The sequence below is a fragment of the Oncorhynchus keta genome, unplaced genomic scaffold (genome assembly GCF_023373465.1).
Source record: "Oncorhynchus keta strain PuntledgeMale-10-30-2019 unplaced genomic scaffold, Oket_V2 Un_contig_17543_pilon_pilon, whole genome shotgun sequence".
Classification (NCBI taxonomy): Eukaryota; Metazoa; Chordata; class Actinopteri; order Salmoniformes; family Salmonidae; genus Oncorhynchus; species Oncorhynchus keta.
Genome location: NW_026280479.1, coordinates 124,228 through 137,103, shown reverse-complemented (window position 1 = coordinate 137,103; position 12,876 = coordinate 124,228). Strand labels below are relative to the sequence as shown.

At 47.4% G+C, this 12,876-nt stretch overlaps 1 long non-coding RNA gene across 1 annotated transcript; it reads right to left on the bottom strand.

The window, feature by feature from the left end:
* Positions 1-6,186: 6,186 nt before the first annotated feature.
* Positions 6,187-8,223, bottom strand: LOC127919805 (uncharacterized). Its single transcript, XR_008104069.1, has 3 exons — positions 8,087-8,223; positions 7,622-7,696; positions 6,187-6,368 (listed from the first exon to the last, which is right to left on the bottom strand). It is a non-coding gene; the product is annotated as an uncharacterized LOC127919805 (long non-coding RNA).
* Between the last annotated feature and the right edge of the window lie 4,653 nt (positions 8,224-12,876).

Here is a 12,876-nt window from a genome sequence, read left to right as displayed (position 1 = left end):
GTTTAGTGAGTCCTCCAGATCAGAGGCAGTAGGGATGACCAGGGATGTTCTCTGTTTAGTGAGTCCTCCAGATCAGAGGCAGTAGGGATGACCAGGGATGTTCTCTGTTTAGTGAGTCCACCAGATCAGAGGCAGTAGGGATGACCAGGGATGTTCTCTGTTTAGTGAGTCCTCCAGATCAGAGGCAGTAGGGATGACCAGGGATGTCCTCTGTTTAGTGAGTCCTCCAGATCAGAGGCAGTAGGGATGACCAGGATGTTCTCTGTTTAGTGAGTCCACCAGATCAGAGGCAGTAGTGATGACCAGGGATGTTCTCTGTTTAGTGAGTCCTCCAGATCAGAGGCAGTAGGGATGACCAGGGATGTTCTCTGTTTAGTGAGTCCTCCAGATCAGAGGCAGTAGGGATGACCAGGATGTTCTCTGTTTAGTGAGTCCTCCAGATCAGAGGCAGTAGGGATGACCAGGGATGTTCTCTGTTTAGTGAGTCCTCCCGATCAGAGGCAGTAGGGATGACCAGGGATGTTCTCTGTTTTGTGATTCCTCCAGATCAGAGGCAGTAGGGATGACCAGGGATGTTCTCTGTTTAGTGAGTCCTCCAGATCAGAGGCAGTAGGGATGACCAGGGATGTTTTCTGTTTAGTGAGTCCTCCAGATCAGAGGCAGTAGGGTTGACCAGGGATGTTCTCTGTTTAGTGAGTCCTACAGATCAGAGGCAGCAGGGATGACCAGGGATGTTCTCTGTTTAGTGAGTCCTCCAGATCAGAGGCAGTAGGGTTGACCAGGGATGTTCTCTGTTTAGGGAGTCCTCCAGATCAGAGGCATTTGGGATGACCAGAGATGTTCTCTGTTCAGTGAGTCCTCCAGATCAGAGGCAGTAGGGATGACCAGGGATGTTCTCTGTTCAGTGAGTCCTCCAGATCAGAGGCAGTAGGGATGACCAGGGATGTTCTCTGTTTAGTGAGTCCTCCAGATCAGAGGCAGTAGGGATGACCAGAGATGTTCTCTGTTCAGTGAGTCCTCCAGATCAGAGGCAGTAGGGATGACCAGGGATGTTCTCTGTTCAGTGAGTCCTCCAGATCAGAGACAGTAGGGATGACCAGGGATGTTCCCTGTTTAGTGAGTCCTCCAGATCAGAGGCAGTAGGGATGACCAGGGATGTTCTCTGTTTAGTGAGTCCACCAGATCAGAGGCAGTAGGGATGACCAGGGATGTTCTCTGTTTAGTGAGTCCTCCAGATCAGAGGCAGTAGGGATGACCAGAGATGTTCTCTGTTCAGTGAGTCCTCCAGATCAGAGGCAGTAGGGATGACCAGGGATGTTCTCTGTTTAGTGAGTCCTCCAGATCAGAGGCAGTAGGGATGACCAGGGATGTTCTCTGTTTAGTGAGTCCTCCAGATCAGAGGCAGTAGGGATGACCAGGGATGTTCTCTGTTTAGTGAGTCCTCCAGATCAGAGGCAGTAGGGATGACCAGGGATGTCCTCTGTTTAGTGTGTGAATTGGACCATGTTCCTGTCCTGCTAAAGATTCACACAGTGTGTGTAACAAATACTTTTGGTTGTCAGGGAAAATGAATGTAGTAAAGTAAAAGTTGTGAAAAATATAAATATACCCCAAAATGACCTGGGTAGTACTTTCAAGTATTTTTACTGAAGTAGTTTACACCACTCTGTGTGTTTATAACCCAAGCCTGTGTGTATCTCAGAGACAGGCCTCGTTAACAGGGGTTAGGGTAAAGGTGGAAGAGAAGTTACTAACTTACTAACTGAATCCTCTTCATTACTCTGTGTTGATGCTGTACTGCCCTGTCCTCCTCTGTTCCGGTTCTGTACTGCCCTGTCCTCCTCTGTGTGGGTGCTGTACTGCCCTGTTCTCCTCTGTGTGGGTTCTGTACTGCCCTGTCCTCCTCTGTGTGGGTTCTGTACTGCCCTGTCCTCCTCTGTGTGGGTGCTGTACTGCCCTGTCCTCCTCTGTGTGGGTTCTGTACTGCCCTGTCCTCCTCTGTGTGGGTTCTGTACTGCCCTGTCCTCCTCTGTGTGGGTGCTGTACTGCCCTGTCCTCCTCTGTGTGGGTTCTGTACTGCCCTGTCCTCCTCTGTGTGGGTTCTGTACTGCCCTGTCCTCCTCTGTGTGGGTGCTGTACTGCCCTGTTCTCCTCTGTGTGGGTTCTGTACTGCCCTGTCCTCCTCTGTTCCGGTTCTGTACTGCCCTGTCCTCCTCTGTGTGGGTTCTGTACTGCCCTGTCCTCCTCTGTGTGGGTGCTGTACTGCCCTGTCCTCCTCTGTGTGGGTGCTGTACTGCCCTGTCCTCCTCTGTGTGGGTTCTGTACTGCCCTGTCCTCCTCTGTGTGGGTTCTGTACTGCCCTGTCCTCCTCTGTGTGGGTGCTGTACTGCCCTGTCCTCCTCTGTGTGGGTGCTGTACTGCCCTGTTCTTCAGAGGAAGAGAAACAGTAAGTAACACTCAGACACACACTCAGACACACACTCAGACACACACTCAGACACACACTCAGACACACACTCAGACACACACTCTCTCACGATTGGCCTCCTCCCAATCAAAACAGTCAAATAACTTGTTGATGATTCAGTGCTGTAGTTTTGCTCTTCCTTGGTTACCAGATTGTCTCAGCACCAGACTGAAATATCAACCTGCTCACTAGAAATAGACTTTGATTTCAGACGTTTGAAAAGTCCCGAGAAAGTTCATCTATGCCTTCCTCTGGGAGAAATAAAATGAGCACTGGACACGACCAGAGCGGAAGACCGCTGCTCAGACCGCTGCTCAGACCACTGCTCAGACCGCTGCTCAGACCACTGCTCAGACCGCTGTTCAGACCGATGCACATCCGCAGGTCACGACGCTCTAGCACGCCGTGAGAATACTTGATGATAGTAGATGGTATTAGGTTGGTTGGTTTGCAGAACCTTCCGCAAACCATTAACCTAAACTTAAACATGTATGACAAAACTCTTAACCTTAGAGAATGAATGACCAAACTGTTAACCTTAGAGAATGAATGACCAAACTGTTAACCTTAAAGAATGAATGACCAAACTGTTAACCTTAGAGAATGAATGACCAAACTGTTAACCTTAAAGAATGAATGACCAAACTGTTAACCTTAGAGAATGAATGATCAAACTGTTAACCTTAGAGAATGAATGACCAAACTGTTAACCTTAAAGAATGAATGACCAAACTGTTAACCTTGAATGACCAAACTGTTAACCTTAAATAATGAATGACCAAACTGAACCTGACCAAACTGTTAACCTTAGAGAATGAATGACCAAACTGTTAACCTTAAAGAATGAATGACCAAACTGTTAACCTTAAAGAATGAATGACCAAACTGTTAACCTTAGAGAATGAATGACCAAACTGTTAACCTTAAAGAATGAATGACCAAACTGTTAACCTTAGAGAATGAATGACCAAACTGTTAACCTTAAAGAATGAATGACCAAACTGTTAACCTTAGAGAATGAATGACCAAACTGTTAACCTTAAAGAATGAATGACCAAACTGTTAACCTTAAAGAATGAATGACCAAACTGTTAACCTTAGAGAATGAATGCATCAAACTGTTAACCTTAAAGAATGAATGACCAAACTGTTAACCTTAGAGAATGAATGACCAAACTGTTAACCTTAAAGAATGAATGACCAAACTGTTAACCTTAAATAATGAATGCATCAAACTAGACGTTTATCCAATACATGTCGAATTTTGAAGGGGAACTATGAGATCTTGTTGAGGCTGAAATACATTATGTTATAAATAAAGCCCTGTAAATCACATCCACTCTGCACTAAAAGCCCTTTTCAGATGTTCAGAGATGTTTACTATAAAGACAGAGATTTAGAGCAGGTTATAGCCATGTCAAAACACTAGTGACCATGACTGTTACTAGTGTGTGTGTGTGGGGGGGGGGACCAGAAGTACCCACAAGAATAGTAACCCCAAAACATTCGACCAACTGGGGACATTTTATTGGTCCCCCCATGAAACTGTCTCTCATGAGGCCCGCCACAGGAAAAGAAGACCCAGAGTTACCTCTGCTGCAGAGGATACGTTCATTAGAGTTACCAGCCTCAGAAATTACAGCCCAAATAAATGCTTCTGAGTTCATGTAACAGACACTATCTCAATATTATCTGATCAGAGGAGACTGTGTTAATCAAGCCGTCATGGTTGAATCGCTGCAAAGAAACCACTACTAAAGGACACCAATAAGAAGAAGAGACTTGCTTGGGCCAAGAAACACGAGCAATGGACATTAGACCGGTGGAAATCTGTCCTTTGGTCTGATAAGACCAAATGTGAGATTTTTGGTTCCAACCACCATGTCTTTGTTAGACGCAGAGTAGGTGAATGGATGATCTCCGCATGTGTATTTCCCACCGTGAAGCATGGAGGAGGAGGTGTTATGGTGTGGGGATGCTTTACTGGTGACACTGTCTGATTTATTTAGAATTCAAGGCACACTTAACCAGCATGACTACCACAGCATCCTGCAGCGATACGCCATCCCATCTGGTTTGGGCTTAGTGGGACTATCATCTGTTTTGCTACAGGACGGCTACCCAACACACCTCCAGGCTGTGTAAGGGATATTTGACCATGAAGGAGAGATGAGTGCTGCATCAGATGACCTGGCCTCCACAATACCTCGACCTCAACCCAACTGAGACGGTTTGGGAGGAGTTGGACTGCAGAGTGAAGGAAATGTGTAGTGCTCAGCATATGTGGGAAGTCCTTCAAGACTGTTGGAAAAGCATTCCAGGTGAAGCTGGTTGAGAGAATGCCAAGAGTGTGCAAAACTGTCATCAGGGGGTGGCTACTTTGAACAATCTCAAATATAAAACGTATTTAGATTTGTTGAGATATTTTTGGGTTACTACATAATTCCATGTGTTATTTCATAGTTTTGATGTCCACAATGTAGAAAATAGTACAACTAAAGAACAAAAGTTGAATGAGTCGGTGTGTCCAAACTGTTGACTGGTACTGTGTGTGTATGTGTGAAGCCAGCCAGAGGAGAGGACAGTATGTTTGAGCAGTTGTTGGTGCCAGAGTGTTTTAAACCCGAAATAGGGCTCAGAGGTCAATAATATGGAAGTGTTAGCTCAGCTTCCCCACCTGCCAAACACAAAGAAACATAAACACACTAACACAACTAAAATACTCTATATCCCAAATGTCACCCTATTCCCTATGTAGTGCACTACTTTAGACCAGGGCCCTATGGGGAATGGCACCCTATTCCCTATGTAGTGCACTACTTTAGACCAGCGCCCTATGGGGAATGGCACCCTATTCCCTATGTAGTGCACTACTTTAGACCAGGGCCCTATGGGGAATGGCACCCTATTCCCTATGTAGTGCACTACTTTTGATCAGGGCCCATAGCACTCTTGTAAAAAAAAAAAATATAGGGTCTAGGGTGCAATTTGGGACACAATGCACCGCTTCATATTGCCTTGCTGAAGCGGTAGGAGAGAGGTCCTGTGTCCGTGGAAATCCAGGGCTCGAGAGGTTCGTTGTTTTCCCAGAAATGTTTGGGTTTATATTGGGCGTTCCCTCCCGTTTTGAAGCATCTGCTTGGCATTCTTAAGACAGACAGAGAAAACGCCCAGGACAGGTTCTCTAAGCTCTTAGAACTCTTTAGAACTCTTTAGAACACTCCTCGAGATGCTTTCACCCAATCGTGTTGTTGATCTACTACATCACAATGACATGTCATATTAGGGGTATGTTTTTATTTTATTTTTGTATTTTACCTTTTTTTAACTAGGCAAGTCAGTTAAGAACAAATTCTTATTTTCAATGACGGCCTCGGAACAGTGGGTTAACTGCCTTGTTCAGGGGGCAGAACGACAGATCTCCGACCTTGTCAGCTCGGGGGTTTGAACTTGCAACCTTCCGGTTACTAGTCCAACGCTCTAACCACTAGGCGACCTGCTGGTTACTAGTCCAACACTCTAACCACTAGACTACCTGCTGGTTACTAGTCCAACACTCTAACCACTAGACTACCTGCTGGTTACTAGTCCAACACTCTATCCACTAGACTACTTGCTGGTTACTAGTCCAACACTGTAACCACTAGGCTACCTGCTGGTTACTAGTCCAACACTCTAACCACTAGGCTACCTGCTGGTTACTGGCCCAACACTCTAACCAACACTCTAACCACTAGGCTACCTGCTGGTTACTAGTCCAACACTCTAACCACTAGGCTACCTGCTGGTTACTAGTCCAACACTCTAACCACTAGGCTACCTGCTGGTTACTAGTCCAACGCTCTAACCACTAGGCTACCTGCTGGTTACTAGTCCAACACTCTAACCACTAGGCTACCTGCTGGTTACTGACCCAACACTCTAACCACTAGGCTACCTGCTGGTTACTAGTCCAACACTCTAACCACTAGGCTACCTGCTGGTTACTAGTCCAACACTCTAACCACTAGGCTACCTGCTGGTTACTAGTCCAACACTCTAACCACTAGGCTACCTGCTGGTTACTAGTCCAACACTCTAACCACTAGGCTACCTGCTGGTTACTAGTCCAACACTCTAAACACTAGGCTACCTGCTGGTTACTAGTCCAACACTGTAACCACTAGGCTACCTGCTGGTTACTAGTCCAACACTCTAACCACTAGGCTACCTGCTGGTTACTAGTCCAACACTCTAACCACTAGGCTACCTGCTGGTTACTAGTCCAACACTCTAACCACTAGACTACCTGCTGGTTACTAGTCCAACACTGTAACCACTAGGCTACCTGCTGGTTACTAGTCCAACACTCTAACCACTAGACTACCTGCTGGTTACTAGTCCAACACTCTAACCACTAGGCTACCTGCTGGTTACTAGTCCAACACTCTAACCACTAGGCTACCTGCTGGTTACTAGTCCAACACTGTAACCACTAATAATATAATAATAATATATGCCATTTAGCAGACGCTTTTATCCAAAGCGACTTACAGTCATGTGTGCATACATTCTACGTATGGGTGGTCCCGGGAATCGAACCCACTACCCTGGCGTTACAAGCGCCATGCTCTACCAACTGAGCTACAGAAGTACCTGCTGGTTACTAGTCCAACACTCTAACCACTAGGCTACCTGCTGGTTACTAGTCCAACACTCTAACCACTAGACTACCTGCTGGTTACTAGTCCAACACTCTAACCACTAGGCTACCTGCTGGTTACTAGTCCAACACTCTAACCACTAGGCTACCTGCTGGTTACTAGTCCAACACTCTAACCACTAGGCTACCTGCTGGTTACTAGTCCAACACTCTAACCACTAGGCTACCTGCTGGTTACTGGCCCAACACTCTAACCACTAGGCTACCTGCTGGTTACTAGTCCAACACTCTAACCACTAGACTACCTGCTGGTTACTAGTCCAACACTCTAACCACTAGACTACCTGCTGGTTAACACTCTAACCACTAGGCTACCTGCTGGTTACTAGTCCAACACTCTAACCACTAGGCTACCTGCTGGTTACTGGCCCAACACTCTAACCACTAGGCTATTTACTAGTCCAACACTCTAACCACTAGGCTACCTGCTGGTTACCTAACCACTAGGCTACCTGGTTACTAGTCCAACACTCTAACCACTAGACTACCTGCTGGTTACTAGTCCAACACTCTAACCACTAGACTACCTGCTGGTTACTAGTCCAACACTCTATCCACTAGACTACTTGCTGGTTACTAGTCCAACACTGTAACCACTAGGCTACCTGCTGGTTACTAGTCCAACACTCTAACCACTAGGCTACCTGCTGGTTACTAGTCCAACACTCTAACCAGTAGACTACCTGCTGGTTACTAGTCCAACACTCTAACCACTAGACTACCTGCTGGTTACTGGCCCAACACTCTAACCACTAGGCTACCTGCTGGTTACTAGTCCAACACTCTAACCACTAGGCTACCTGCTGGTTACTGGCCCAACACTCTAACCACTAGGCTACCTGCTGGTTACTAGTCCAACACTCTAACCACTAGGCTACCTGCTGGTTATTAGTCCAACACTCTAACCACTAGGCTACCTGCTGGTTACTAGTCCAACACTCTAACCACTAGACTACCTGCTGGTTACTAGTCCAACACTCTAACCACTAGACTACCTGCTGGTTACTAGTCCAACACTCTAACCACTAGGCTACCTGCTGGTTACTAGTCCAACACTCTATCCACTAGACTACTTGCTGGTTACTAGTCCAACACTCTAACCACTAGGCTACCTGCTGGTTACTAGTCCAACACTCTAACCACTAGACTACCCTGCCGCCCCATGTCTTGTTATAACACAATGAAGAGATGCCATGTCTATAATTTAGCACAAACAACTACCTCTTTCCCTACGGTTATTTATTTTGCTACTTTGCTCGCCATTATTTTTATTTCTACTTTGCACATTCTACCAATGCAAATCTATCATTCCAGTGTTTTACTTGCTATATTGTATTTACTTTGCCACCATGGCCTTTTTTTGCCTTTACCTCCCTTATCTCACCTCATTTGCTCACATCGTATGTAGACTTGTTTATACTGTATTATTGACTGTATGTTTGTTTTACTCCATGTGTAACTCTGTGTCGTTGTATCTGTCGAACTGCTTTGCTTTATCTTGGCCAGGTCGCAATTGTAAATGAGAACTTGTTCTCAACTGGCCTACCTGGTTAAATAAAGGTGTTCTCAACTGGCCTACCTGGTTAAATAAAGGTGTTCTCAACTTGCCTACCTGGTTAAATAAAGGTGTTCTCAACTGGCCTACCTGGTTAAATAAAGGTGTTCTCAACTGGCCAACCTGGTTAAATAAAGGTGTTCTCAACTGGCCAACCTGGTTAAATAAAGGTGTTCTCAACTGGTACCTGGTTAAATAAAGGTGTTCTCAACTGGCCTACCTGGTTAAATAAAGGTTTTCTCAACTGGCCTACCTGGTTAAATAAAGGTGTTCTCAACTGGCCAACCTGGTTAAATAAAGGTGTTCTCAACTGGCCAACCTGGTTAAATAAAGGTGTTCTCAACTGGCCTACCTGGTTAAATAAAGGTGTTCTCAACTGGCCAACCTGGTTAAATAAAGGTGTTCTCAACTGGCCAACCTGGTTAAATAAAGGTGTTCTCAACTGGCCAACCTGGTTAAATAAAGGTGTTCTCAACTGGCCAACCTGGTTAAATAAAGGTGTTCTCAACTGGCCTACCTGGTTAAATAAAGGTGTTCTCAACTGGCCTACCTGGTTAAATAAAGGTGTTCTCAACTGGCCTACCTGGTTAAATAAAGGTGTTCTCAACTGGCCTACCTGGTTAAATAAAGGGTTATATATATAAATACCTGGTTAAATAAAGGTGTTCTCAACTGGCCTACCTGGTTAAATAAAGGTGTTCTCAACTTGCCTACCTGGTTAAATAAAGGTGTTCTCAACTAGCCAACCTGGTTAAATAAAGGTGTTCTCAACTGGCCAACCTGGTTAAATAAAGGTGTTCTCAACTAACCTACCTGGTTAAATAAAGGTGTTCTCAACTGGCCAACCTGGTTAAATAAAGGTGTTCTCAACTAACCTACCTGGTTAAATAAAGGTGTTCTCAACTGGCCTACCTGGTTAAATAAAGGTGTTCTCAACTGGCCTACCTGGTTAAATAAAGGTGTTCTCAACTAGCCTACCTGGTTAAATAAAGGTGTTCTCAACTAGCCTACCTGGTTAAATAAAGGTGTTCTCAACTGGCCTACCTGGTTAAATAAAGGTGAAATAAATAAATAAATAAAACATGTCATACCAGGGTTATGTCTTGTTGTTCTGGTAACAACATTCTGGATAAGTTCAGTTGAACATTTAGGGTAATGTTCCCCTAAGTCATAACCGGTTCACAGGAGGTTTTTGCTAACACACTGTACAATGTTCCCGTAACTGACAGAAAACGAGGCATTAAAACATCAGGCGAACTTTACTTGTAATATTACAAAAACGTTCTCTCTCCCTAGAATTGATAGCGAAGGGGGTGTAGCTCTGGGGTCGCAAGACAAATAAAGGGAGGAGCCACGGAACATTGTGTCAGAAAGAGAGTTATATTCTGGGTGCACACCTGCAGCCTCTGCTGGGTTAACACTGTGTGTGTGTGTGTGTGTGTGTGTTTGTGTGTGTGTGTGTGTGTGTGTGTGTGTGTGTGTGTGTGTGTGTGTGTGTGTGTGTGTGTGTGTGTGTGTGTGTGTGTGTGTGTGTGTGTGTGTGTGTGTGTGTGTGTGTGTGTGTGTGTTGTGTGTGTGTGTGTGTGTTTGTGTGTGTGAAAAAGACAGAGATAGATGGTGTGTCGGTGCGGGGGCGGGCTGGCGGCCGGGAGGAGCGTGGTTGAGGGGACTAGTGTACATATTCTTTATCCCCTTACACTGTGTATAAGACAGTAGTTCTGGAATTGTTAGGTTAGATTACTTGTTGGTTATCACTGCATTGTCGGAACTAGAAGCACAAGCATTTCGCTACACTCGCATTAACATCTGCTAACCATGTGTATGTGACAAATAACATTTGATTTGATTTTGATTTAGTGATCTGGCATCAGTGTCCCACTCTGCTCTGGGGGATATATATATCTATATATATACTCTTCCACTATAAACAGAGACATGGGAAACACCAGCCCTGTTTACATCAACCAACTCCCAGCTTCACTGAGCCCCAGACCTCTCCCCAGCCATATACAGCCCCATCCCTCTCCCGAGCTCTATACACCAGCCCTGTACCCCAGCCCTATACCCCAGGCACTGCCCTATACCCCAGGCCAAGCCCTGTACCCCAGCCCTATACCCCAGCCCTATACCCCAGCCCTGTACCCCAGCCCTATACCCCAGGCCTATACCCCAGGCCAAGCCCTGTACCCCAGGCACTGCCCTATACCCCAGGCACTGCCCTATACCCCAGGCCAAGCCCTATACCCCAGGCCAAGCCCTATACCCCAGGCCAAGCCCTTTACCCCAGCCCTATACCCCATGCACTGCCCTATACCCCAGCCCCATACCCCAGGCCATGCCCTATACCCCAGGCCAAACCCTATACCCCAGGCCAAAGCCTATATCCCAGCCCTATACCCCAGGCACTGCCCTATACCCCAGCCCTATACCCCAGCACTATACCCCAGCCCTATACCCCAGGCCAAGCCCTGTACCCCAGCCCTATACCCCAGGCCAAGCCCTATACCCCAGGCCAAGCCATATACCCCAGGCCAAGCCCTATACCCCAGGCCAAAGCCTATATCCCAGCCCTATACCCCAGGCACTGCCCTATACCCCAGCCCTATACCCCAGGCCAAGCCCTATACCCCGGGCAAAGCCCTATACCCCAGGCCAAGCCCTGTACCCCAGCCCTGTACCCCAGCCCTATACCCCAGCCCTCTACCCCAGGCCAAGCCCTATACCCCAGGCCAAGCCCTATACCCCAGGCCAAGCCCTGTACCCCAGCCCTATACCCCAGGCCAAGCCCTGTCCCCCAGCCCTATACCCCAGGCCCAGCCCTATACCCCAGGCCAAGCCCTATACACCAGCCCCATTAAACCCCATCCACCGCACCAGCCCCAGTTCTATACCCCAGCCCTATACCCCAGTTCTATACCCCAGTTCTATACCCCAGTTCTATACCCCAGCCCTATAGCCCACCCCTATACCCCAGCCCTGTACCCCAGCCTGTACCCCAGCTCTATAACCCAGCCGTGTACCCCAGCTCTATAACCCAGCCGTGTACCCCAGCCGTGTACCCCAGCCCTATACCCCAGCCCTATAAGCCAGCCCTATACCCCAGCCCTATTCCCCAGCCCTATACCCCAGCCCTATACCCCAGCCCTATACCCCAGCCCTATACCCTAACCCTATACACCAGCCCCATTAAACCCCATCAACCGCACCAGCCCCAGTTCTACACCCCCGCCCTATACCCCAGCCCTATACCCCAGTTCTATAACCCAGCCCTATCCCCCTGCCCTATACCCCACCCCTATACCCCAGCCGTGTACCCCAGCTCTATAACCCAGCCGTGTACCCCAGCTCTATAACCCAGCTCTATAACCCAGCCGTGTACCCCAGCCCTATGAGCCAGCCCTATACCCCAGCCCTATACCCCAGCCCTATACCCCAGCCCCAGTTCTATGCCCCAGTTCTATACCCCAGCCCTATACCCCAGCCCCAGTTCTATACCCCAGCCTTATACCCCAGCCTAATACCCCAGCCCTATACCCCAGCCCTATACCCCAGCCTTATACCCCAGCCCTATACCCCAGCCCTATACCCCAGCCCCAGCCCTATACCCCAGCCCCAGTTCTATATCCCAGCCCTATAGGCTGGGATATAGAGGCTTGCATATGGCTAGTGCATTGTGGATGGCGATGGAGGCTTGCATATGGCTAGTGCATTGTGGATGGCGATGGAGGCTTGCATATGGCTAGTGCATTGTGGATGGCGATGGAGGCTTGCTTATGGCTAGTGCATTGTGGATGGTGATGGATAAAATCGAGCACACAGCCATGCAATCTCCATAGGCTGTAGAATGGCCTTACTGAAGAGCCCAGTGACTTTTAAAGTGTCATAGGATGCCACTGTTTCAACAAGTCAAGTTTGTCAAATTTGTGCCCTGCTAGAGCTTCCCCCCGGTCAACTGTAAGTGCTCTTATTGTGAAGTGAAAACATCTCGGAGCAACAATGACTCAGCGGTAGGCCACACAAGCTCACAGAACGGGACTGCCGAATGCTGAAGCGCGTAGCGTGTATAAATTGTCTGTCCTCGATTGCAACACTCACTACCAAGTTCCAAACTGCCTCTGGAAGAAACGTCGATACAAGAACTTCATGACATGG